Below are 24,546 nucleotides of genomic sequence, written 5' to 3' on the forward strand. Positions count from 1 at the left end.
GCTCGCCCCCTGTGGGGGACAGAATCGGTTGTCCCCGCGCCCGTTTTGCGCCGTTGTGAAACACTTTGTCTCCATTTCGGAGAATCGTGCCCAAAGAGAGAGTAAAAGGGTCAGCAGAAGGAAGTTGGACACTAACCATGAAATGGAGGCATGGGGGTGAAAGCAAGTTAGCTTGATCTGCCACAGGAAAGCATTTTGTTCTCTTGTGGCCGACAACACTGCTCGAAAGGCACTCACATGCTGGAGCCTTTTCCCCTCCCCCGAGGAGCAACATGCTGAGAGAAACAGCATTGCTGGCTAAAAAGCCATCAGTTAGAACATGGGCTCAACTTCAACCTCATCCCACACTCCCCCCATTGCAAGCTGCCTCAAACTGGTGCAACATTTCTTTTCTACCTTGCCTGATTTTGCTCTCCTCCATATCTGATGCTGGCTATGGGATGAATGTTGGCCAGGACACGAGGAAGAATCGGCCTGCTATTCTTTGAAATAAAGCCTGTGGGTACCTGAAAAATCTGGTCCAAAGTGAGTAAGTGTAAATCCTGGTAAAATATGAACCACACCGCATCAATAATATATTTAAATAACTGGCCCATCTCTTGAGAGCAAATTGGTTGCCTGTGCTCCCAACACTCCGCCATTACACAATGGACGTGGGCAAGTAGGAGATAGTTTGAAGTGGGGTGTTATATATTTTTTAAATTAACCCTTTTCCTGCTTGTCTGAGGAATTTAGGAACAGGAGTAGGCTAGTTAGCCACTTGAGCCTGTTCTGTCATTCAGTGACATTATGGCTGATCTGTGACATACCCAACTTTTCCTTATACCCCTTAATATCTTTGGTTATCAAAAGATATCAATCCCAGTTTTATACTTAATGAGTAAGCATTATAATTAACAATTAAGCATTATGTGCCATTTCCAGAAGAGAGTTCCAAACTGATCACTTTTTGCATGAAGAAATGTTTCCTAATTTCATTCCTGTTGTTTTTTAATAAATTTAGAGTACCCAATTCATTTTTTCCAATTAAGGGGTAATTTAGTGTGGCCAATCCACCTACCCTGCACATCTTTGGTTTGTGGGGGCAAAACCCACGCAAACACGGGGAGAATGTGCAAACTCCACACGGACAGTGACCCAGGCCGGGATCGAACCTGGTGTGGTGATATGCATCACTGTAAATACACAAGGGGTTACTGTAAATACACTACGACTAAGTAAACACTAGAGGGAGCACCAGAGACATCATGACATGCAGACATACAGCTAATGAACACATAGAATAGGACACGACCAATGGGCAGTCAAGACACCCAGAGGTGACACTACCACAAGGGGGCATTACACAACCCATATATAAGGACAGGGCACACATGCTCTGTCTCTTTCCACAGGCGACACTTAGAGAGTAGGACAGGGGCAGATCAGAAGCATCACACCCACCACGTGGCTGAGAGAAAACTGGTTAGTTAGACTGAGTTACTGCAGCAAGATTAGCAGGAGAGTCGAACTCATAGAGAACTGTGCTAATGGTTCAATAAATCACATTGAACTTACTTCAATGTCTGGAGTATCTTTTGGTCAAAGCTGCACCGAGTTGCAGCCTGTGTTATCCCAGAGGACATAACGCAACACCTGGGACCTTGGGACATGAGGCAGCAGGGCTAACCCACTGCGCCACCGTGCAGTCCCACTCCTGAAAGGTTCGGTTATACCTGGATACCTTTGACTATGTTCCCTTGTCCTGGATTTCCCAACAAAAGTCATTTCCCCCAATCTACCTCATCAGTTCTACCTCATAGCTTGAAAACTTTGATCAAACCAAACCTTAATTTACTAAATTTCAGAGAATACAATCCGAGTTTGTTCAATCTTTCCTTGCAGCTCAATCCAGGGAGTCTTGATGGGTTAAAGGTTCTCCCAACTTGTCAGATTAACGTTCTTTCAATGGAACTAGGATATATTGGGGAATAATCAGCTTTAACAAGTACAAAGCCTGGAAAAAAGGGGTCAGGGGTTGAACAAAAAGGGAAGTGTGTTATTCTAAAAATTCTGGGGCGGGATTCACAGTTGGCTGAAGCCAAAATCTGGAAACGCGATTGGGCACAGAATCAGTTCTGATGCCAAAATCACGGCGGGCACGGATTTGGCGCAAACCGTAATTCTCCATTACCTCGACAGCGCCGTCAGTGCATTCCATAAAGCACAGACAGTAAACACCATTTACATAGCAGGCCTGACCCGGTATACTCCAGGGCCTCCACGATTCTCCACCTCGATGGGCCGAGTTGCCGATGGCGCGGTTCACTTGTGCTTTTAAAAATCGTGAAACTGAAGCCGTGGCTGATGAGAGAGAGAGCGAGAGAGAGGGGAGGTAGGACACAGAGATGCACGGCCTTAGGCTGCCAGACTGGACACTGACTGGAGTGGCGCCTTCTAGGGGCGGGGGGGGTGAGGGAGGCACGATGGTGGCGAGGGAACAGGCTGAGTGGCCGGGGTGACCCCCCACAGGACTGGGGCGGTGACCAAGAAGGGACCGTCATTGATGCGGCCTGCCAGGCAGTCACCTTGCTGCGGACCCCACTGACCACTCACCTTGGCCCCTGGTTCTGCAGAGTGACACCGGCCTTATGGGTGCCCCAACCCCCCCCCCACCCACCCCCACACCCCGCCCTCTGCATGACCCCCCACCTGGCCGCCATCCGCTGACAGGGCATCAGGTGGCCCACCCAAGGGCAACGCCCACTGCAGCCCCTACAGAGCGTATCACTGCCCAGCCCAGTCACACCCATCTGACAGAGCACCGAGGCAGGTTGTAATAGTGTGAACAGGTGTTTAATGTGACAATGTATATGCAGCTTTGTGCCCTAGCCCCGATCACTAAACTATTGCCTACATCTGTGCCAACTTAACTGATGTCTAACTTTCTGGCCGTATGGGCCCTAATGCTACGTCTTGGTGTGGGGGTGAGTGTGTGTGGGTGTGGGGGTGGTGGTGAGTGTGGGGGTGGTTTTGGGCGGTGTTGACACACGTATCACGGGGAACCTCAACTCAGCGGGGTCTCACTTCCTCGCCCGCGGCCGAATTCCACCCCGGCGACCTCCCTTTCCTCTGGGCCGCCAACCACATCCAAGGCCCTTCTCTCTGCCATGGTCAGGGGCCGCAGGTTCAGCGGTCCCCCTCCAGTTTTCACCCGTTCCTGGCTGCAATGGGCGGCCTTCTCTTGGGTGGGAGAGAAACAGAAAAGGACAGTGTTAGACAGTCCAACACATGCAGCCCAGGGAGTGGGTAGTTGGTGGCCTCAGTGGCCAGGGCACCTGGCTATGGCGGCCGGTGTGGGTGCCGGCATGAGGTGCAGGGTGGGCGTTCAGCTGCCATCCTGGTTGGTGGTGGTGGTGGTGGGAGGGGGGGTGGGGGCACGGGAGGGGGGGGGGAGGTAGGGGGTAGGATTATGGGCGTGTGGGACGGGGTTAGTGCCAGGGGCACAGAGCTGGTACTCACCGTGGCCACCCTGAGCAGGTTGTCTATTTTTCTCCGGCACTGCTGGTTGGTCTAGACAGTGTTATTCACGGCGCTGGCCACTTCTACCACCTGCGCTCAGGCACGGTGGATGGTGGCGGCCGGCAGTCTCCTTCCCGGGCTGCAATACAGGGTCACCCGCCTCTCCTCCTCCACGTCCAGGAGGATTTCCACCTCGGCGTCAGTGAAGCGTGGTGCCACGCGTCTCGCTATCTTCTTGTGGCTGGGATGGTGTGTGTGGAGAGTGACGTGTGTATATGCGGCTGTAGCTTGTCACCCTCCTGAAAGTCAATCGCGAAACCGGCGACACCCACACAGTTTCTCATTGGGATCCATTGTTTTCCACTTGGCACCGGTGCTAGCCCCTCAACAGTCGCTGAAGTGGTCCAGGTGCGGCGTCAGTTTCGCCATCTTGGAACTCCACGAATCCTGTGCCGGCGTCAGCACGTAGTCTCAGGAACGGAGAATCCAGACCCACTTCTCTAATGTTGAAGTATAGAAATCTCATAGAACCAGAGAACGCCTACAGTGCAGATGGAGGCCATTCGACCCATAGGTTCCATAGGTTAGGGTGCGCTCTGCTTCTCTGCAATAGGCCAGTGCTTCTGAGGAGTGCCAACACCTGACAGGCTCTTGATTGAGCTTGGCCCTTGACAATTCAGTTGGGGTATGAGGGTGTGCAGAGATCAGCCTGGCTGGGCTTCTAGAAGACCAGAGGCCTTTAAAGGAGTATTTAGAAGACTCAGGCAGCACTCAGCTCAGCAGAGTGAGCAGCCAGGAGCCTGTACATAAAAGACCGAGTGCAGCCATGGTGACCTGAGCCAGGCCACTCTGATCCTGAGAGGAACACCCCAAGTCCACAGACTTGGCACCAAGTCACTACCCGCTACTGCCCCCGGCCAATGCAGCCATCCCCCAGCAAGCCCGACTGTTTTCAATGTTTTTTTCAGTGTTTATTTTAACCTCCCGCTCTCCCTCCGCATCCATGACACCCAGTCCACATTTATAAATACTTGTAGTAATTCAGGCCGGGGCATGGAGCCTGAATTGGCGGCAGGCGTGGTCCTCGATTTTGGCCAGATGCCTGATTCTTCGCCCGATTGCGGTTTGCTTTTGCGGCGTTGCGAGTCGGAGAATTTCGTTCATTGTCTTTCTTTCTAAAGTAGCTGGATGGTTCACTAAAGAATGGCATGGTGTTGCATATTGTATACTAACAGAATGCAGGGCATGTATAGAATTTCATAAAGAATTTTATGGAAATCCTACAGTGCAGAAGGAGGCCATTCGGCCCATCGAGTTTGGACCGACCCTCTGAAAGAGCAGACTACCTCGGCCCACTCCCCCTGCCCTATCCCCATAATCCCAAATAACCTTTGGACATTAAGGGGCAATTTTATCATGGCCAATCCACCTAACCTGCATATTTTTGGATTGGGGGAGAAAAGCAGAGCATCCGAAGGAAACCCATGTAGAGAAGAGGGGAATGTGCAAACTCCCCACTGATAGTCACCCAAGGACAGAATGGAACCTGGGTCCCTGGAATTGTGAGGCTGCCGTGCTAACCACTGTGCCATCGTGCTACCTGGATGCTGGACTGCACTCTACTGCCCTCAAGGCAAAACCAGAAACCAAAGTGTTCTGTTGATTATCAGTTCAATTATTACATAGATTAAAAAATCTATCACCTTGTGGATCTTCCATGTGCCTGATTTTTGGAAATGCACTGGCCCCATCAACATGATTGCCTCCCACTCGCCACCTGATGAGGTGTGTGGGTCTGCAAAGAAGGCACGGTACCTGAGAGAAATGAGCATTGATGTGAAGGAAGAGGCAATGAGTGCCATTTACTAGATGTAAATATAAATGTCATCATGATCCCAGAATGCCATGGGCTGCTCTCCCCATTGAGAGCTGATTAGTGCTGATTTAACCTAAGGGTCACCATACCTCAGGTGAGGGGCAAGGTTAAGAAGGTGGGACCTTCATGAACAACCTCAGTCAGTACGGCAATTGAACCTGTGTTGTTGGGGTCGCTCTGCATCATGAACCAGCCATCCAGTCAACTGAGCTCACCAACCCCCTCCTCCTGCCCCCCCCCCCCCCCCAATTGACTAGATACACACTAAGTGAATGGAATCACTGTTTATATCGCAATAACATAAAGATAAGCTGCTCTAAAGAGCCACATTGACACCCCTTGGATTGCTGGGAATCCTGCCTTTCCATTGAATTCTTACAACCGTTTAAATCAGCAGCCAGGCATCCATAGGAAAGCTGATTAACTTTATTTGTTATACAAATCAATGGAACAGTGATTATCCTGATCATCCTGGTCTGCAGACTGAGTAATGCGGGAAAAGTTTCCATTGCAGTCCAAGAGGAACTAGAAGCATAAACGTTGAGTGCCACTATCAGTTTTACTGCTACTGGCAATGTAATTAAGATGGTCAAGCTGGCTGCAGTCTCTGCTCTTAACAGTTGATAAAGCTTCTGCTTTCTCACAGGCATCTCATTCTCTGCATCCACAAATCTTCGGATAGATGGAGATTGAAACTTGATGACTTGTAAAGTCTGCTGCCAGTGCATATTCAATGGTTCTGATGTAGTTCCACAAGTCACCTCTGGTTTTACTGCCTCTCCTGAACTTCATGCATCGGTACAAGTGGAAATGCAGCCAAAGGGAGATTTTAGAGTCAGTACAATAATCATGCACTTAACAAGGCTCAGCTTCAGGAGCTTCCAGAACTGCTCACAAACACTAAAGGAAAAAACGCTCATAATGATTTTCCAGCACTCGGCGAAGTAATTTGCTGTGATAAATAGCGTCACTACCACATCGCAACTCTGACTATTTTATGCAGGTATCTCTAACCTCAGCTGCCAACTGAGGTGCCACCACAGAAAATGTGATGGCTAATGTTGTTCCATTATCACTGCTAAATTTGCATTTTGTTGCCAAAAAGTGGATGGATTCTAACTCTGCCTATTGTCACCTCGAGAAGAAAATCCTCACTTTAGAACAATCAGGAAATCAAGCTCAAATTATCCGGGGTAAGGTAGAGGGAGGCGGAAAAAGTGGAAAGCAAGAATAAATTAAGGAGAGAGAACAGAATCAATGTAAGAGAATGAGATTATGGGCCCGATCTAACCAAATGGGAACAGAGTACCAGAGTGAGTGCATTCAGCCGCGTGTTTCCCGGAACACCGAGAAACACCCCGCTATCTAAACACCATCCAGTTTAGATATGGGGCCTCAGCGGGGGCGTTGCCCAAGGCTGCACTGTGTCCCGTTTTTTGCACTGAGGAGCTCCGCTTGTTGGAACTCCTCAGTGCAGCAAGAGATCGGGACACCATTTAAAAATGGTGTCCCGATCTCTCGAGCACTGGACAAGACCCCCGAACCCCTGCCCCCAAATCCCAACTCACTATAAAGGGGTCCAGCTGACTCACTCTAGTATGCAGATTTGCCAAAAGGTGATTCCGCCCACAGTGGGAGGGCTTCACATCACAATGTCTCGTGCGATCACGTTAGATCTTGCAAGGCGTAGCGAACTGGGTAGATCCCGGGACTGAGGTCTCCCATTATTTACCGGCCACATCGCACTGCTTTTCGGCCACAGAAGATTGTGGCCTATAGCTGTAGATCAAATAGATTTCTTTATTATTTTGTCCATTTATAGCAGCACAAGTGTCAAATATTATTATATAATAATGTTTTGTAATGCTGCGTATATCTGTCTTTATAACGAGACATTTTCTTTGTGGTTATGTCAAATAGAAAACGGGGAACATCCCTGACTGCAGAGCACCAAAGCTTGTTCGCTTGACTTTCATATTCACAAAAAATCTCCAAACAATTAATCTCTTGGAGGAACGTATTGTACACTTCTCAATCCATTATACAACCTTCAGAATGATGAAGTGGGGTTTCTGCTCAAGTTACATTAATGATATGGTTTCAAAACCTGGAGGGATAGAGTCTCCAGGAAGTGAAGATGTATCTTTAACACACAACCCGAGGAACCCTGGAAAAAAATCCATTGAGCATTAAGAAAATTCTGTTACTTCAATGCCTTTGAACAATTCTATTGTAAAATAATTGGAGATGGGGAAACAAGGCACAGCAGTTAACATTACTACCTCAGCACCAAGGATCACAGTTCAATTCCGACCTTGGATGACTATCTGTGTGGAGTTTGCACTTTCTCCCAGTGTCTGTGTGGGTTTCCTCCGGGTGTTCTGGTTTCCTCCCACGGTCCAAAGAAGAGTAGGTTAGGTAGACTGCCATGATAGAATTATGAACTAATGTCTCTGGGTCATTCGCCTCTCTCTGATACTCAAATGCTTTCCATCCATCAGTTGAATACATGTCATTACACTTGATTATAGATCTGTTGCTTGTCCATTACAGGAGAAGAGAGGACAGACATGGTATGGCTGAGAGGCCAAGAACCACAAAGTGGCTTCTGCCTCAAGAATGGGTGGGTCAATGTTGTGCAGCACCACCTTCATGCACGGATAAGCTTATTAACTGCATGCCCCCCCCCCCCCTCCCCCCTCCGCCCTCCAGCCTGCAGGCTGCAGTGAAAACACTGCTGAGCTATGAGTTGGATAATGTTGAAAGGAGCCTTGGAAATTGAAACTCTACTCCAAGTGCTCCATTTCTCACCTGCGGACCAGTCAGTCAGTACACAACATGATGTCTCCTGTCCTGATGGCTGAGTTTGCTCCCATGCAGGTGTTCGGGGGGGTAGTTTTTGGTGGGGCCCTCACAGGCTCAAAAACCCAGAGGACATGAACCAAGAGTGCCTCAGAAGTCAGAAGAGGGATCTGAACAACCTTTGCTCAGGTTAATAAGAGAGATCGCCCTCTCAGAACCCTCAGTTGTAGAGGTGGATTCAAGAGGTTCAAACTGTCTTTCTTGGGGAGGGGAAGGCTGAGAGGAGATTTGATGGAGATGTTTGAAGTCAAGGAGGGTGCTGGACAGAGTGGATGGGAAACAACTGTTCCCGTTCATATGGGGATGGGAACGAGAGCGCACAGATTTGGAGTTATTTGCAGGGCAGGCGGATGTGAAGTGAGAAGAAACTTTTTCACCCAGCGAGTGGTTCGTGTCTGGATTGTGCTGCCTGGGAATGTGGTGGAGGCAGCTTCAATTGGGGCATTCAAGAGGGCATGGCACTAAGCTGCAATGCTCGTTTAGAGAGCCGGGACAGATACAATGGGCCAAATTGTCTCCTTCTGCAGTGTAACAATTCTGAGATCCTGTGACTTATTACACCAGTTTCCCCTCTTGCCCCTGTGAAAGGGGTGGTTGGATGTTTGCAGGCTGTTTTGTGGTAGTGGCATTGGGGTGAGGGGAAAATGACAGTTGCATGGTTGAGATGGGTCCGCTGGTGTTACCTACATGAACTGCAATATAATCAAAGAATCCCTAGTTTCCAAAGCAGCAGTGTACATAATTGGTGGTGCATTGCCCTCAGGACCCTTCCCCTTATCATTCTCCACATTCGCCAAAGAGAGTTTGCGTTCTAAGGGGCTCAAGCCTCCCTGCTGCTCCTCTCTTGGTGCTTCCCTGTCTGCTGTTCTCCTCTCAGCTGCTCCATTTCCCTGCCCCCTTCTCTACCGCTCCCCTCTGCTGTGCTCCTGTTTGCCTTGTGTTGGTACAGGTCTGTGACCAACAGGATGTTGGTGTTGCTGGTCATTTTGTTCTCATCTTAATGATCCATCACACACAATATTTAATGCCCTCTGCACGGCTATCTTAATAGACAGCGCCATGCTTAGAGATTAATTCTCCAGTTTAAAAAATATTCTTCAAATCCATCAAAGTGGACATTGTTTAACCAATTCAGACAGTGGCTTTTCACGCTTCAGCTCTGAAACATTGGATTTTAGTGGAGTTGAGCTTACTCTGGAGAACTTTCAAATTGGTGGGCGGAACCTGATTCCAGGATCCCTGCTGCCATTTCCTGGAGCCTGTCACCTTTTTGCCTTCCAGGATAAGAGTATTAGTCGTGACTCTGCACTTGGAATTCCTGATATGGTCATTTCCATTGTTCGGGTAGGAATCGTAAACCCCCCCCTGCAATTTACGAGGAGTATCCAAACTTCCAACGGACTCATGGTTCATGATCCCCAGAGCAGCCATGGACTATTGTCCATATTCGGCAACCTTTCAGAAAGTAAGGCGAAAAGCTCTTACCCATGCCCCCCCATATCCACCAAGCGCTCTCCATGCTATCCCAGCCTTTGTGAACAGAACTCTGGTGAAAGTACCCATTAGTAAGTCTTGGAGCTCAGCCAAGCATTCATAACAAGGCCACTTGGCAACTTTATCAACAGAAACAGATGTTCAGACGATGGCCTCACCATGAATGCTTCGCTGAGCTCCATGAGGTGACATGGGGGGGCATGGGTGTGGGTACGGAGTTGGAAGGATGTGAGGGTTGAAGGCTAAATGGCCCAATAGCTTAGCGTACAACTGGTATGAATTCCCGGAGAACCAAGGTGGGCATTCTCATCAGCTCACCTCGGTACATTCGAACTGCTTCTAGGGTTGGCAGGCCCCATTCAATCTAGCCTCCTACCTCCCCGGAGTGAAAATAATGCTTTTGGTGGCCATTTCCCAACATATGCTTCCCACCTCGTTCACAAAAATGCGGCCTCGTTGACTCTTTCTCTCCCTTCATATTTTGCAAGGCCTTCTTAATATTTCCAGCGTTTTCAGTTTTTATTTTAGACAATATCTGTTACTAATTCTGGAGGCAGGCGTGATAATTAGTGATACTGTTTGAATATCCAATGTTGAGAAAGGCTGAGTAACAGTATTCAGCATAGCTGTTTAATTCTGTGCACAGAAATCTTTGCACAGACACATCTTACAGATGAAACAAGAAAATTTACTTATATAGAAGAATCTCTTTATTTTTGTTTTTTTAGAAGTACCAAGCAGAGGAAAATTCCATGCATGAATTTATATAATATCAAAATTCTGACCAGAGCAATCTTTACCTATCGATAGGAAATGTATTAGAAGTGGTCAAGTTGTATCACTTTTTGTTTTGAAAACTGCTACACTGACTTGGGAATTGGCACACCGAGTGCCAGATTAATATTGAGAGAAGGGAATAGAAAGATTCCAGCGTGTGACGGCACTATTTGAGTCAGTCAATTTCCGTTACTACATTCTGCAATTTACAATCACATTTTTTACAACTGACAGGTTTGAAAAGAAAGCCATCTGACTGAGCAATTGCTAGGTTAATCTAAGCAACTGGCTTCAAATTCCAAGCATTTTTCTTTTAAAAATTGGTTTCTTTCCTGTGCTATCTAAACCAGCGAAAACAATTAAAATAAAACAAAGCAAAACAAAACAGAAAGAAGGTTACATGTCAACGAGGTTTTTGAAAATAAGCTTTCTGACATGTGAACACCAGGATACTGTCGTGTTGGGTGCTCTGCTACATAGACAAACCAACACGGTTGCGGATAGTACAACTCAGTTTTATTACTAACAATAACAACATCTGTAAACTGGTTACTGTGGTTCGTTCATTACCCTCTAACCTGTGGACCTAGCCCTAACACTATCTTGGAGAAGCACTCAGCACATGGTGAATGTCTGAGTGGCTTGCTGTGAGCTCTGTGCCCTGAGCTGTCTCCTGCTGGAATCCACGGGAAGTGTCGTGTTCCCCGTTTTATAGTGTGTATGCTCTTGCCTGTGATTGGCTGTGATGTTGTGTGTGTATTGATTGGTCCGTTGATCTGTCCATCAGTGTGTATGTATGTTTGCACCATGATGTTTATCTGAATATCATGACATCCCTCCTTTTTTACAAGAATATGTGCCTATGTGGTAATAAATATAGATGTGTACTGAGTGCAGCTGAATGTGTGTGTGCAATATCTACAACATGTACATGAGGCTAAACTATATACATAGGAAGGTGTCAGGTGCAACATAGCAACGAGGTTGTACCATAAACAAAACAAGTGTAAACATTAAGCATCAAAACAAATTCCTGTAACGACAAAAAGAGAAACATATTAACATTGTGGCATAATACGTCAGTGAGTTCAATGTTCAAACAGGCTCATAAGTCCAGCCTAATAGGTGGGCGACGAATTCGGGTTGACCGCTCAAGGGTGGGTCAGGATCCACCGGCTGAGGAATGGGCCTGGCCACAGGCGACAGAGGAATGGGCATGGTGGCAGGAAGCTCCATGAAGTTGACATCAGGAACAACAGGAGGGTGTGGCACCGATGTATGATCACGTAGCGAGCGCGGAAGCAGGCGAAGAGCCCGGCGACTGCGCATGCGAATGGAGCCATCAGGCATGCAAACCAGGAACAAGCGGGGAGCCACCCGTCGGAGAACTTCGGCAGTTGCCGACCAGCCACCCTCTGGTAGGTGGATGCGGACGTTGTCTCCAGGTGCCAGGGCAGGAAGATCAGTTGCCCGAGTGTCATGTGTCACCTTCTGCTGAGCACGCTGCTGTTGCATCCTTTGCAGTACTGGAGCATAGTTGGGTGTAGGGACCAGAATGGATGGCACAGTGGTCCTGAGGGCGTGACCCATCAACAGCTGGGCTGGTGAGAGGCCAGTGGCAGTGGGGCCGAGCGATAGGCCAGTAAGGCTAAGCAGAAATCCGATCCGGCATCAGCAGCCTTGCAGAGGAGCCGCTTGACGATGTGAAAGCCCTTTTCCGCCTTGCCATTTGACTGGGGATGCAGAGGGCTGGACGTCACGTGTGTGAAGCCATACGAAGCAGCAAAAGAAGACCATTCTTGGCTTGCAAAACAGGGCCCATTGTCCGACACGACAGTAAGTGGATTGCCATGGCGAGCGAAGGTGTCTTTGCATGCCCTTATGACAGCGGGCGATGTCAAATCGTGCAGGCATATGACCTCTGGATAATTCGAAAAGAAATCTATGGTGATGACGTAGTCCCTGCCAAGCGCATGATAAAGGTCCACACCCACCTTCGCCCAGGGGGACGTCACCAACTCATGGGGCTGAAGTGTCTCAGAGGGTTGCGCCGGCTGAAACCTTTGGCAGGTGGGGCAGTTGAGCACCATGTTGGCAATGTCATCGCTGATGCCCGGCCAGTACACAGCTTCTCGGGCCCTCCGCCTGCACTTCTCAACCCCCAGGTGGCCTTTGTGTATTTGGTCGAGGACCAGCTTGTGCATGCTGTGCGGAATCACAATCCAGTCCAGCTTTAGGAGGACACCGTCAATGACGGCCAAGTCGTCCCGGACATTGTAGAATTGTGGGCACTGTCCTTTGAGCCACCCTCCCATCATGTGGCGCATCACATGTTGTAGAAGGGGGTCAGCCGCCGTCTCCCGGCGAATACGGGCCAGACTTGAATCATCAGCTGGCAGATTTGCCGATGTGAAGGCCACCTGCGCTTTGACCTGACAGACGAACCCCTCCGAGTCGGGCGGTGTGCTCACTGCTCTGGATAGAGCATCCGCAATGATGAGGTCCTTTCCCGGGGTGTAGACCAGTTGGAATCGTACCTCCTCGCTGGAGGCGAGGGGTCATCTCGTTCAGGTCCTTATGTATGATGCTGACCAGGGGGCGATGGACGGTTTCCACGGTGAACTGGGGGAGGCCATACACGTAGTCGTGGAACTTGTCTATGCCGGTTAACAAACCCAGGCGCTCCTTCTCGATCTGCGCATAGCGCTGTTCTGTGGGGGTCATGGCCCGCGGGGCACAGTGTTGCTCTTTTTAGCCTTAGTTTTATTACCTCTGATTATGTCACCTTTGCTCACGAGTCGCCAGGTATCTTTCTGATACCGCCACGTGGTTCAAGCTCGAGTTATGATTAATAAGTCAGCACACCACTTAGTAAGATTGAAATCAACGGTCATTTATTATATAAACAAGTAATGCTTACACAATAATCCTACTATCTATATAGAAACCTACCACTACTGGCCAATACTTAACTTTAGGAAGGGCCCACCAGGTCAGGGAAACAAATGTCTTATCGATCGGATCTGGCCCGCGGGATTCAAAAAGGCTGATACAGGTCGATGGCTAGGAGTCTTTATCGGGTAGCGATCGCTGGAGTCAAACTTACAGTTTCTGGTTGATGTTCTTGCGAAGGTCTCGAGCAGGAGAAGAAGGGAGAGAGAGAGCGATCTGAACTTGGCCCCTTACTTTATAGGGCCCAGGGGCTTCCCGCCTCTCGGGGCGGCCCTTGACCCTGAGTCCCAAGTGATTGGACTTGTTCCCAATCACTGGGTTCGATATGTCCAATAACGGGCGATTCCTCGATCGGGGGGTGGTCGTTCACCTGTCTTTGTTTCGGCCACTGCAGGCGCCGACAGGTCTGGCCCGGCATTCAATTGCTAATATGTTGCAATTGTTCCCGGGGATAGCCGATTAAACTGCAGATGTCTGGGTTGATGTGCTGCTAATGGTCTTGAGTATCGATCTGGGCCGACTTCCCCAGAGCCGAATACGCTATTCTGTCTGCAGCTGTCCGTTTGTGTCCTGTTGGCTGCTTTTCCCATGCTTTTCGGTTAGCCATTTTACATCGGGTTTTGGCCAAATTAATAGGGAATCAGCCATTTTAGGTGCGTGGAACTTGTCTATGCCGGTTAACAAACCCAGGCGCTCTGAAGATGTTTATCTGAATATCATGACAGATACAATGCTCAGCTTGAAACCCACCAAGATATCTTGTTGCATTAAGTCAAAGTGAAAACGATAGTCAGATATACTTTTTTTTAACTGAATAAAATGACAGAAGATGGGGGTGGCACGGTAGCACAGTGGTTAGCACTGTTGCTTCACAGCACGGGGCCCGGGTTCGATTCCCGACTTGTGGCACTGTCTGTGCAGAGGCTGCACGTTCTCCCCGTGTCTGTGTGGGTTTCCTCTGGGTGCTCCGGTTTCCTCCCACAAATCCCAAAAGGCATGCTTATTTAGGTGAATTGGACATTCTGAATTCTCTCTCCGTGTACCAGAACTGTGCCGTAGTGTGGCGACCAGTGGATTTTCACAGTAACTTCATTGCAGTGTTACTGTATGCCTACTTGTGACACTAATAAAGATTATTATTTGACATTTTTGCCTTAAAGAAATAATTAATATTGTATTTTTGAAGTGGAATTATATGTGGTTTCAAGATGCTTCCTGGTTCCTATGTGTTTGGTATAATTCCAATTTCCGTGTAATTCACCTTTTCGAAGAATTTTGCAGACTTTTCATGAACGTATTTCTAGGCTAAGTTCATAGCCAATCCCATATGAAGTTAAACTAGTGAGATTTGACATCACCATCAGTAGAAACCCTTTGAGTGGGGTGTACAACATAGTTACTGTTTTGACTGCCATCATAATGTTTGCAGAGTTTAAATTTAAATGATCTCGTACTTTACCGAAAAGCAGGTCTTTAAATTCTTCGCTTTCTCATTGCTGGTTAATCGAAATATCCCACTGTAATCAGAAATGTGGTTAGATTGTCATAATGCCGCTTGATTAGCCCTAAAAGCAAAGATTTCTGGGGAGTTGTCATAATTCAATCAAACATATTGCCCAGGTTTCAACCCACAACAGATAGAATGAGGCAGGTCATGTCCTCCCCTCTGATCCTGCTTTATCCTGATCTTATCTTGTATTTTGAACAGCTGCCAGAAAGAAAGTAGGGTCCTTCTCAAACACGCAGATTTGATTGCGATGATACAATCAGGATTCTGTTCATTGGAGGAGTGAAAGTGGAACAATGATGGCTTTCCAAATTGTGATGGCTTTCCAAATTTCCAGACTGTGGACCAGACGAGACCAAGGAAGTTAGTTTCTGGCTTTATTTGATGTTTGAAGGTGAGTCAGCATGAACATGAAGGGGCACTTCACAAGGAAGCTTTGTGCCTCTCTTGCTCTGAGTTTCCGCTACCACAGCCACGACCCCACCCCTCCACTCCCCCTGCCGCCCCACCCACTGAATATCCTTGGTATGCAAACACCAAGGATGGGATTCCCCGTCCCGCCAGCTCTGATTCCCTGCGTGGCGCACCCCCGCTGGCAGAGGGATCCTCCATTCCGGCAGCCGGCCAATGGAGTTTCCCACCTTCCCACGCCATCCCACGGAAACCCGTGTGCTGTTGCCGAAGCGGAGGATCCCGCCGACGGAGAATTCGAAATAAGTGTCACTATGTGTTGCATTTCTACCAGTTCCTGGTGTTGCAAAGCTTGGATCTGGCTACGTTGCCATTTGACCATGCCATACCACCTGTCCCTCATAGAAAAATTTATGCTGAGGAACACCTTTGACCACAAGTCCATCAGGCCGGGGTCTGCACGTAACATCCTAGAGACCCTATGGGAAAAGGAGATTGTGGATTCTGTCGGATGCTTCCCTGAGCAGATTGTCAAGGTCATTTGCCAGAATGCCTCATCACCAGAACTTTCAAACAAGCATGAAGACCTAGCTTGGCTGGTGGTGAGAAAGGCCCTTCAATCCTTCCTACATGTCCGGGGACTCACCCCTTCTGCACATTGACTGTGATGGGTAGAGACTGTTGTCCACCACCTTGTAAAATGTGCCTTTGCTAAGAAGAGCTCGAGAGAGATTTGGCGTTTTTATCGAGGGTCATCCCAAACAGTTCTGTGATGCATACTCTGTGCTCTGCGGGCTGTTCCCAGAGACACACACCGAGGCAAGCATTAGCTGTTGTCGGACGATCATCAACTTGGTGAAAGACCCTTTTTGGTCTGCCCAAAACATGTTGGTCTTCCAGTGTGAAGAGTTGTCCCCCATCCAGTGTTGCAGACTGACATATTCCAAAGCACATTGCTAACAACTGCACCACTGTGCTGCCCTATACAGTGAATATTACACATATCACAATTCTGTTGAAGCACCTCAGAGTGCAGCTTGATCTATCTTAAGACAACTTAAATATATTTATACCATTTGTAATGACCATTTTGAAATGTTTGTGACATTTATTTGACTGTACTGAAACATCTCCGAGCAACATGATGTTTGTAGAAAACCTGACTATTACAGCACTTTGTGTGGTTAGCACTGCTGCCTCACGGCGCCAAGGTCCCAGGTTCGATCCCGGCTCTGGGCCATTTTGAATTGTCGGTAATGTTGTACCCACCCATCACAACCAGAGCACACCCCCACCCGCCCCCACCCGCCCCCAATTGCTGCAAGTATACACTTCCCCAATATGGGTATAATCCTCCTCCCACCTTCAACTGACATCGAGGATTCATCCCCACAGATTTCATAGATTCATAGAATTTACAGTGCAGAAGGAGACCATTCGGCCCATCAAGTCTGCACCGGCTCATGGAAAGAGCATCCCACCCAAGCCCACTCCTCCACCCCATCCCCATAATCCAGTTACCCCACCTAACCTTTTTGGACACTAAGAGCAATTTAGCATGGCCAATCCACCTAACCTATACATCTTTGGACTGTGGGGGGAAACCGGAGCACCCGGAGGAAACCCACGCAGACACGGGGAGAATGTGCAGACTCCGCACAGACAGTTACCCAAGAAGGGAATCAAACCTGGGACCCTGCAGCTGTGAAGCAACAATGCTAACCACTGTGTTACCGTGCCCCTCCACCCCCCTTCCTCCCAAGCTTAAAATCTAAGTCCGTCATTGCAATCGAGTTTGGGTCTGAATTAAAATGAGCCCGTCAAACGTCTCGGGAGGTTTCAGTGGAAAAGTGGCTTGACAGATTAAATTGGCAGTTTTCCAACACATTTTAATTCCTGAACATTTGGAGGATTCACTTTATGACGGCTTTCTTATAAACATTTTTTAAAATTTAAAATTGCAGTTGGGTAAATGGCATGAAGCATAACAGGCAGCTCAGGGAAATCTGGTATTATGCACATACATGTGTTGTCCTTCAGAGAGCTGTTAAGTACATAGTTAGTAAAGCAAAAAAGAGCAGATCTCGTATGTTTTATATATATATGCTATATATATGCTATATATATGTATGTATCTTGTATATATACCCACTTATATTTTTCATAATTATTTCTGAAGACAGAGGTTTGTTTGTTCACCAACCTGAAGCACAAACAAGCAATGACATGGAAAGGTTGCACTCGGTTGACTATCCACATTGCTAAGTTCTTGACCCCATCTGTGTTGTTCTGAAGAAGCAGCAAACAAGTGCTTCAGTGCACTAGAAGAGAAAATTGGACGTGAAATCATTGTTAGGCGGCTCACATTCATTTTCTATCTGCTGACTTAGAGCTCACTCATCTGTTGCCATGGCTGCAGCTGAGGAAAAGGAGAGGAACAATAAACCAAAGAGCAAAAACTAAAAAGACAACCGGGAGCAGAAAGACGAAGATAATGAAGCTTAAACTACTTCTTCTTGTCTGCTGGGGTTATGCACCTACTCGGAGGTAAATGTTAGCCAATATCAGTCATCTAAATAAATTTGAATTTTGATCCCACAGAAAATGGGTGAGTTGGGGGTCTGATGAAATGTAAAAGTTTCAAACTCAATCCCCAGGAGCAAGGTGGAACATCAAATTATTATAATGTGACTTTTCTGGCAGGTTTAACTCCTGCTATCCAGATTTCCCAGCCTCAGGAAAGCTAGCAGCTCAAGGGAGTTGAGGACAGCTTCGGCATAAAGGTTTTATGGCACCATTCGTGGGTCAGCAAGACGTGTGTTTCCCCTTGGCCCAGCCAATCTTCCCTACTTCCCCAGGATTGCAACCCAATGTCCACTTTGTCAGACTGGCCACCGCCATTCAAAGAACACCCATGAAAAGGTACCAGACCCCTTCCCAGAGATCAGTCTTCCTTTTTTAATAAGGTTAGAGTATCCAATTATTTTTTTTCCAATTAAGGGGCAATTTAGTGTGGCCAATCCACCTAACCTGCACATCTTTGGGTTGTGGGGGTGAAACTTATACAGACACGGGGAGAATGTGCAAACTCCACAGGGACAGTGAGCCAGGGCCGAGGTTTGAACAGGGATCCTCAGTGCCGTAGTCCCAGTGCTAACCACTGTGCCCCGTGCCACCCTTGAGATCAGTCTTCCTAACAGCAGCTCTAGCATCTTGGGCTGGAACCCCCTCTCCCCCATCCTGCATCATGTCTTCCGTTGGCGGAGTAGCTTCCCATTGGCAGCCCATGTGTGCGGCATTTTGTGTGGCTCGCCAATCCCCTTGCTGGGGTCCCACCTTCTCGAGGGCCGTCTTTGGCGGGACCGGAAAATCCTGCCAGCAGGAAGGGCTGGAAAATCACACCTCTGATCTGTAGCTATGGATTTCTCTGGATTGCTACCTATTGGATTGGAAGCTAAGCCTATCAATCAAGATAATGTCCGGATGGGGATGGTGTCAAAGAAACGCACAAACATTCTGGAGTTAAAACTTGTCCCTGTCAATATCACGGTCAATGATCCTGTAATTTTAATTGTTTTTCTTGTATAAAATACAATATCCTGGATTCCAACAACCTGAGCTGGAACTTTAGATCAGCTCTTAGTTACGTAATATATTTTAATACAACAGTTGAAACTGGCCTTTAGTTTATAAAGTAACAGCAATAAGTTGCATATATCTTGAAAATAAAATTGTAACAAGTTGTTTCATAGAAGCGTTATCTAATGCCAGTGCTTGTATTTTTTTTGGTGCATTCATGAGGAACCAAAGGCACTTCATCAGAGTCCCCAAACGAACCAGCATGTAGGGGGGATGGCTGATTTCCCGCCATTCCAGGTCATGGAGCTACAGATCATGGAGCTACAGGTCAAGGAATTGCAACATGCCTATTTGAAGTTAAAAATCACCCATAAAGATTAATCTTACATCCGCTGGCCAGTACCTCCTACATCATTTTCAGATTATTGCCACAAGGTTTATCATTCTCATAGAAGGTGGGTTGGAACATGGGGGTATGTCCCCTTTGGGACCTGGCTTTACTTCTAATAGTGCCACAGGACTGGTTTAAATTACAGAACAGGGACTGTAACATTGTCAGAACATCTTGGGCGAAATTCTCCATTATCGGCGGAAAGTCCGCCGATCGGCGCAAAAAACGGCGCAAATCCCACTTGCGTCACGTCATAAAAATGGGCCGATAGTCTGCGGCCCGAAATGGGCTAGCAGCGACGTAACGGGATCCGCGCTTGCGCAGTGGTTCACGCCGTGCAGCGTCATACGCGCTGCACGGCGTGACGGCTCATAAGGCCGCGCAGCTCCCCCCCACCCGACCGGAACAGCCGAATGCAACACCCGACTTGATGGCTGGCCGTCGCTCAGCCCCGAGGTTCGAGTCACGCGATGTGGAGGCGCTCCTGGACGCGGTGGAGCAGAGGAGGGACGCCCTGTATCCCGGGCACGGCCGCAGAGTTGCCCCACGCCACAGCCGGCGTCTGTGGAGGGAGGTGGCAGAGGCCGTCACCGCTGTGGCCCTAACACCACGGACAGGCACCCAGTGCCACAAGAAGGTGAACGACCTCGTCAGAGCAGGCAGGGTGAGCCTCCCCCATATCCCCCCTCCCCATATCCCCCATATCCCCCCTCCCCCATATCCCCCCTCCCCCATATACCCCCCTCCCCCATATCCCCCCTCCCCCATATCCCCCATATACCCCCCTCCCCCATATCCCCCATATCCCCCCTCCCCATATCCCCCATATCCCCCCTCCCCCATATCCCCCCCTCCCCCATATACCCCCCTCCCCCATATCCCCCCCTCCCCCATATCCCCCCTCCCCCATATTCCCCCCTCCCCCATATCCCCCATATCCCCCCTCCCCCATATCCCCCATATCCCCCATATCCCCCTCCCCCATATCCCCCATATCCCCCCTCCCCCATATCCCCCATATCCCCCCTCCCCATATCCCCCCTCCCCCATATCCCCCCTCCCCCATATCCCCCATATCCCCCCTCCCCCATATCCCCCTCCCCCATATCCCCCATATCCCCCCTCCCCCATATCCCCCATATCCCCCCTCCCCATATCCCCCATAACCCCCCTCCCCCATATCCCCCCTCCCCCATATCCCCCCTCCCCCATATCCCCCCTCCCCCATATCCCCCCTCCCCCATTTCCCCCATATCCCCCTCCCCCATATCCCCCATATCCCCCCTCCCCCATATCCCCCATATCCCCCCTCCCCATATCCCCCATATCCCCCCTCCCCATATCCCCCATATCCCCCCTCCCCCATATCCCCCATAACCCCCCTCCCCCATATCCCCCATATCCCCCCTCCCCCATATCCCCCATATCCCCCATATCCCCCCTCCCCATATCCCCCATATCCCCCCTCCCCCATATCCCCCATATCCCCCCTCCCCCATATCCCCCATATCCCCCTCCCCATATCCCCCATATCCCCCCCATATCCCCCATATCCCCCCTCCCCCATATCCCCCCTCCCCCATATCCCCCATATCCCCCCCTCCCCCATATCCCCATATCCCCCCTCCCCCATATCCCCCATATCCCCCCTCCCCATATCCCCCCTCCCCCATATCCCCCATATCCCCCCTCCCCATATCCCCCGTCCCCCATATCCCCCCCTCCCCCATATCCCCCCTCCCCCATATCCCCAAGTGAATCCAGCCCTAACCTTAACCTCTGCAATGCACGCGCAACCGATGGCGTGCATTCATATACCTGCCTAACACTGTTGCCTTTTACCCCTGCCACCACCCCCCCCCCCCAGGAGAAGCGCGCACACAACAATAGGGAGCATGTGAGGACTGGAGGAGGGCCCGCTGATGAGAGGCCACTGACCGTACACGAGGAAAGGGCCCTGGAACTGGCTGGCGGACCTGAGGACCGGGAGGTTGCTGATGCAGAGGTCGGGGCCCCACGAGCAAGTGAGCCACCAACAGCCCGTCCCCATATCCCCCCTCCCCTATATCCCCCTCCCCCGTATCACCTGATCACTGCCTGATGTCTAACCATGCATGCTTCATTGTGTATCGCAGGACCAAACGTCCAGGCACCCATCCCCGCAGATGCACACCGCCCGCAGGATGCCCCTCGGAGACCACAGGAGACGGAGAGACCCGCACCCTCCAGCATGCGACGCCCGCAGGATGCCCCTCGGAGACCACAGGAGACGGAGAGACCCGCACCCTCCAGCATGCGACGCCCGCAGGATGCCCCTCGGAGACTACAGGAGACGGAGAGACCCGCACCCTCCAGCATGCGACGCCCGCAGGATGCCCCTCGGAGACCACAGGAGACGGAGAGACCCGCACCCTCCAGCATGCGACGCCCGCAGGATGCCCCTCGGAGACCACGGGAGACGGAGAGACCTGGAGCAACAGGGAGACGACACCCCCGTCACGCGCGGGAGCGACCACCCAGCGATGAGGGGGGCAGCCACAGGCCCCCGTCACATCCGAGCCAGGACACCCCTACCCGGGACACCACTACCCAGGACACCACTACCCGGGACACCACTACCCAGGACACCCCTACCCGGGACACCACTACCCGGGACACCACTACCCGGGACAGCACTACCCGGGACAGCACTACCCGGGACAGCACTACCCAGGACACCCCTACCCGGGAAGACGAAATACCGGACAGTGACTCAGAGTGGATGGGTGGAGACGAACCCCCACCCCAAAGTGCCATGGACTCAGAGTGGGACGAAGAGCACGACACAACGCCACTGCTGTCACCAACACCCTCCACCATCGCAGAAACACTCACCACGGTTGGGCACTTTAGTGATGAGGCGTCTGGTACACTCACTGGTGCGCACAACACAGCCGTCCCGGTACAGCAGGTGGAGGTAGGAGCAGCAGAGGGACCGGGCGGTCGGAGGGCAGCCCAGGCCAAGCGAACATCTGCCGCCCAGATGGATCCCGGGTTCCTGCAGTTACCACACCCACACATAGATCCGATGCAACCACCGACACGGAGACGAGCGAATAGGGTGACGGGTGGCTTGCGGCGGCTGCGGTCGCAGGTGGAGGAGTCCACCCGCGTCCAGGAGCTGGGAGTGGTCCCGGTCATGCGTGCCACCCAGGCTGACACCGCACGGGTGGCGTCCGCGGTGGAGGCAATGGGTGCGACGGTGTCAGACATGGGGAACGGTTTGCGAGGCCTGGGGCCTTCCGTGCAGGCGGCGTCTGTGGCCCAGGAAATGGCTGCCCTCTCACAGGAGGCCATGAGCCAGTGCCAGCGCCAGATGGCAGAGGCGCTCAACGCCATAGCCCAGTCTCAGCAGGCCATGGCCCAGTCTCAGCAGGCCATGGCCCAGTCTCAGCAGGCCATAGCCCAGTCTCTGCAGGCCATGGCCCAGTCTCTGCAGGCCATGGCCCAGTCTCAGCAGGCCATCGCTGAGGGCATCGGCGCCAGTGGCCATGTGCGAGCTGGCGTCGCACTGTCGCAGACAGGGTTCGACAACCCCCTGGGCTCCATGGCTGCAAACCTGCAGACCCCTGTCGATACCAGCACGGGCCTCCAGGACTGGCAGCGCCAGATGTCGGGGGCGCGTCGGATGGCCAGTCCGTTCGCATCCCCCACCCATGTAGAGGCCTGGGGGCCATCGGGCACCCCGAGGGAGGAGGAGGTGGTGTGGTCCATCCCGGCTCCCTCTGTAGGGGAGGTCCCGGTACACCGCGACACCTCGGACTCCCCCCCTTCCGTCCCAGGTGCATCGGGTGGGCAACGGGCAGGACAGGCTGGCAGCTCGCCATCCCAGTCGCCCGGGCCGCAGCCTGGCCCATCTAGGCCAGGACGCCCCAGGAAACGGCCGCCAAAGGGATCCAGTGTCAGAGGGCAGGAATCACAGGAGTCCACCTCCAGTTCTGCTGTACCGTCTGGGGAACCACGTAGACGTAGTCAAAGGGCCCGTAAGGCCAAACAATTAGACACTGAGTAAGTTGGCACGGGTGCAGGGCACAGATGAGTTTTAGGGGCTAGGGCACGTGCATGAACTCCTTTGGTTATTAAAGTCAATGTTACAACTACCGAAGCTGCCTTTGTGCTCTGTCCAAAGTGTGCAGGGGTGTCATGTACGTTGAGCGCAAGTGTGTGTGTGAGGCGTGGTCTTACCTCAGCCCCAGGTGAGTCTGCCCCCTTCCCCCTGGGCCGCCATCAACATCCCCCGGGCAGAGGACGGGACCGTGCGCTGCAGTGTCACAGCCGCATGCAGGGATGGTCCGGGTGGATGGTGGTACTGTGGCCATGGGTCAGACATAGTCCAACGATGTAGAGCCAGGAGCTCATCGGAGGCGGGTTGTCATCATTCTCCATGGCCTGCGATAGACACGCGTCCACCCGCAACTGGGTGAGCCCGGCCCGTTGTGCCGCCGGTGGATCGGCAATTGGGGGTGGGGGGGTGGTGTGCATGCGGGTGGGGTGTGTGGGGTTGGGGAGGGGGGTGAGGGTGCTGGGTGGGTGGATGGGTGGGGGGTGTGGGTGGTCGGCTGTTGTCATGGTGTGCGGTCTGTGGCCATACTACCCGATTCCCACGCCCATCTAGTCAGTGAAGCGGGCGTCTATCAGTCTGTCCCGTGCCCGCTGGGCCAGCCGGTAACGGTGGACAGCCACCCGCCTGTGTCTACCCCGTCTGCCCTGACCATTGCCCCCATCCCCCTCATCTGGGCAGGACTGGGCCTCTTCCTGCTGCTCCTCCACTCCGCCCTCCTCTGCCTGCGGCACATCGCCCCTCTGCTGGGCTATGTTGTGCAGGACGCAGCACACCACAATGATGCGGCCGACCCTATCTGACCGATACTGGAGGGCGCCCCCAGAGAGGTCCAGGCACCTGAAACGCATCTTCAGCACGCCAAAGCACCTCTCGATCACTCCCCTTGTCGCTACATGGGCATCATTGTAGCGGTTCTCCGCCTCATTGCGTGGCCTCCGTATAGGCGTCATCAGCCACGATCGCAATGGGTAGCCCCTGTCGCCCAGCAACCAGCCCCTCAGCCGGGGATGGCGTCCCTCGTACATGCCGGGGATGGATGACCGCGACAACACGAATGAGTCGTGTACACTGCCTGGGTGACGGGCGCAGACGTG

The 24,546-nt window shown here is 51.2% G+C and overlaps 1 long non-coding RNA gene across 5 annotated transcripts in view; it reads right to left on the reverse strand.

The window, feature by feature from the left end:
- Nucleotides 1-24,546, reverse strand: part of LOC140391583 (uncharacterized) — a 204,084-nt gene that overhangs the window by 82,277 nt on the left and 97,261 nt on the right. For all 5 annotated transcript variants that reach the window (XR_011935118.1, XR_011935119.1, XR_011935120.1 and 2 more), the window contains exons 2-3: nucleotides 17,584-17,701; nucleotides 14,922-14,979 (exon numbers count right to left, since the gene is read on the reverse strand). This is a non-coding gene — a long non-coding RNA (uncharacterized lncRNA). The remainder of the gene's footprint in view (nucleotides 1-14,921; nucleotides 14,980-17,583; nucleotides 17,702-24,546) is intronic.

This window comes from Scyliorhinus torazame, chromosome 15 (assembly GCF_047496885.1).
Source record: "Scyliorhinus torazame isolate Kashiwa2021f chromosome 15, sScyTor2.1, whole genome shotgun sequence".
Classification (NCBI taxonomy): Eukaryota; Metazoa; Chordata; class Chondrichthyes; order Carcharhiniformes; family Scyliorhinidae; genus Scyliorhinus; species Scyliorhinus torazame.